Here is a 3,785-nt window from a genome sequence, read left to right as displayed (position 1 = left end):
CAGGATGGTCTCGATCTCCTGACCTCGTGATCCGCCCGCCTCGGCCTCCCAAAGTGCTGGGATTACAGGCATGAGCCACTGCGCCCAGCCGCTAACACTTTTAAATGCCAGATCTCGCAATAATTCACTCACTCACTATCACGAGAACAGCACCAAAGGGATGGTGTTAAGCATTCATGGAAGACCACATCCACCATCTAATCACCTCTTACCAGGCCCCAGCCCCCAGCCCCAACACTAGGGATAACAATTTGACATGAGATTTGATGAGGATGCAGTTCCAAACCATATCACTACATATAGCATAAAAAATTATACGTTAATTGATTGCTTATGTTATTGGTAAGGCTTCTGATCAACAGGAGGCTATTAATAGTTATGCTTTTGGGCATTCAAAAGTTATCTGTAGATTTTCAACTGCATGGGAGTCGACACTCCCGACCCCCACGTTGTTCAAGCATTAACTCTACTTGCCTATCTAAAACGGGAGATTTCATATCCAATTTCTAGTTTCTCTTAAAAAAAAAAAAAAAAAGCATCTGACCATATTAGGCTCCTCATTCCCATGTGGCAAGGTACTGGCCTCTCTCTTTTTAATTGAGGCATGTACTCTATAGTTTACTACAGTCCTCATTGCTCTCTCTGGCCTTCAACCTCCATACTTTTTTGCCTCTTAGTACCCTTTCTTCCTTCCCTTCCTTCCTTCTTAAACGTCTTCTTGGCTGGGTGCAGTGGCTCACGCCTGCAATCCCAGCACTTTGGGAGGCTGAGGTGGGCAGATTACCTGAGGTCGGGAATTTGAGACTAGCCTGACTACCATGGAGAAACCCCGTCTCTACTAAAAATACAAAAAATTAGCTGGGCGTGGTGGCACATGCCTGTAATCCCTGCTACTCGGGAGGCCGAGGCAGGAGAATCGCTTGAAGCTAGGAGGCGGAGGCTGTGGTGAGCCGAGATTGCCTATTGCACTCCAGCCTGGGCAACAAGAGCGAAACTCCGTCTCAAATAACAAAAAAACAAAAAAGTCCTATTTCCCTGGCTGGAATTCTGTCTCCCTTTATGCGCCCTTCGACTTACACCTCTATGTGGCATGGTCTATTCCATGCAGAATCCTGACTGATGGCACCTCTTCTCCATAGCCTCTACTGACTGCCCCCACCAAGTTAATCCTTGACTCTTCTGTACTTCTTCTCTGGCACATGTATACCTGCATGTATTTACCTATAAACATTGGGCAGCAAATTTATATTGAGAGACTAGAATACAACAGACACTCTGTGAGGGGTTTCACATATAAAATGCTCCAGGGTAGCATGGAGTACATAGTTGGTGGAAAATGCCAGGATCACAGGTTGTGCAGGGCATCATGGGAGGATACAGGAAAGCCCACTCCATCTGAACCAGACTACCTGGAGTAAATGACTCACTTGATCTGAGATTTGAAGGACAAGGAGAAACTAGCTTAGCTAACAAGTTAAGGAAAGGTGAATTTCAGGGAAAGAAAGCAGTACCTGAGAAGGCACACAAGCCTAAAGTTTGGTGGCAAGAACACAATATAGGTCTTTTTTTTTAATATCAAGCCTATCATGCTGCTTTGTTTTCATAACCAGCAATGCAAAAATTAAGGAAAAAGTTTTCACAAGCACAGTCAATCAAAACTGGATGAGGACATGCAAGGCTTTCTCACTTACTTGGAGTTAAATAAGAACCCATTGTATCCAAAGCTTTTCCAAAGTATTTTCTGGAAGTTGCAATGAAATCAAATCTGATTCCCCAAATCTCCTCGTGGGGATCATTTAGCAAATAAAAAATGTAAGTGAGTAACAATTTCCTCCCAAACTTCCAAATTAAATTTTTTGCTATAATGTCACAAAAATTATTACCTGAATTTATCTTGCAGGCAAATTAGATGATGTTTTACATTCTTTCCCCCATGAAATCACTTTCAAGAATTAAGTCAGAAAGAGAAGAGGCCAATTTTAGCAGCAATTTGCTCTCGCTGTAGCTGGATTTTGGTTAAAACTGCCTGAAGTAAACTTAATACACACTCATATCACGATCTACCTCTTAAAATTTCAGGTTCCACATACAAAATTCCAACTGAATCTGCCAAATATGCAAAGCCCCAATGAAAAGTATTAGTTTTAAAAGTTTGAAGTTATTGGTAGCTTACTTAACATTCTGAAAATGAAATCCCTGTATTCTTCAGCCAAATATCTTTCCTTGTGATAACTTGGAAACTTCAGGATAGAACATGAGAACTTTGCCATGAGCATTCAGGTTCTCACAAAGCAAGGCATGTATTCTAGTACTTTCCATGGGATTGACAACCTTGATAATAATATGAACAAATCTCATATTTGTTTGATTGCCAGGCAGGGTTTTGGATGCTTAGCAGTGAATACCTGATTTTTTTTTTCCTGTCAAATTCCTCACTGTGAATTCCACATTATTGGAGCATTATTAAATGCACATTCTTATCAATTTAAACAAAAATTTTAATTATTGCATGTTTTAGAGGCATGGTCACTCTCTGTCACCCAGACTGGAGTGCAGAGATACAATCATAGCTCACTACAGCCTCAACCTTCTGGGGTCCAGCAATGCTCCCACTTCAGCCTCCCAAGTAGCTGGGACAACTGGCATACATACAACACCATGCCTGGTTAATTTTTCTGTTCTTTTTTGTAGGGACAGGGTCTTGCTATGGTGCCCAAGCTAGTCTCGAACTCTGGGCCTCAAGCTATCCTCCTGCCTCAGCCTCACAACATGCTGAGATTACAGGCATGAGCCAGTACACCTGGTCCTGTTATCAATTTTTAATATCTCATTTGTTTGGAAGAATTTTGACAGAGCTTCAAAGACTTTATTAGGTTTAGTGGTAGCACCACAAGCTTGAGAAAATAGTTCCTTTTTTTCTGCATCCTCTTTAACCACAAGTTATGCAGAAGCACATGGTGTAGCTCAAAGTTCTTGGGGGAAATCAGAAGATGTATCAAACTAATGATAAGAAAATGCAGGCTGGGTGCGGTGGCTCATGCCTGTAATCCCAGCACTTTGGGAGGCCGAGGCGGGCGGATCACCTGAGGTCCAGAGATTGAGACCATCTTGGCCAACATGTGAAACCCTGTCTCTACTAAAAAATACAAAAATTAGCTTGGCTTGGTGGTGCACACCTGTAATCCCAGCTACTCGGGAGGCTGAGGCAGGAGAATCGCTTGAACCTGGGAGACAGATGTGTGTTTTTGGCCTGTGTTAAGACTAAATTACAGTGGACTCTTGAACAACATGGGTTTAAACCGGTGGATCCATTTATACATGGTGACCTTTGCTACCCCTGAAACAACAAGACCAGTCCCTCCTCTGCCTCCTCCTCCTCCCCGCAGCCAGCTCAGCATGAAGACATTCAGGATGAAAACCTTTATGATGGAAACTCCACTTCCACTTAATGAATAGTAAATGTTCTTCTCTTAGGATTTTCTTAATAACATTTTCTTTACTCTAGCTTACTCCATTTTAGGAATACAGCATACATATAATGTAGGTATTAGTCTGTTCTCACACTGCTATAAAGAAATACCTAAGACTGGGAGATTTATAAAGAAATGGGGTTTTTGGCTCTGCAGGCTGTACAGGAAGTATAGCAGCTTCTGCTTCTGGGGCAGCCTCAGGAAGCTTCCAAACATGGCGGAAGGCAAAGAGGGAGCAAGAAGTTTTACATGGCAGGAGCAGGAGCAAGAAAGAGACTGGGGAAGTAGTAACACTTTTTTTTTTTTTTTTTTTTT

Source organism: Colobus angolensis, unplaced genomic scaffold (genome assembly GCF_000951035.1).
Source record: "Colobus angolensis palliatus isolate OR3802 unplaced genomic scaffold, Cang.pa_1.0 Scaffold414, whole genome shotgun sequence".
Taxonomy (NCBI): domain Eukaryota; kingdom Metazoa; phylum Chordata; class Mammalia; order Primates; family Cercopithecidae; genus Colobus; species Colobus angolensis.
The sequence above is the reverse complement of the archived record's forward strand: the minus strand, read 5'-3'. Positions refer to the sequence as shown.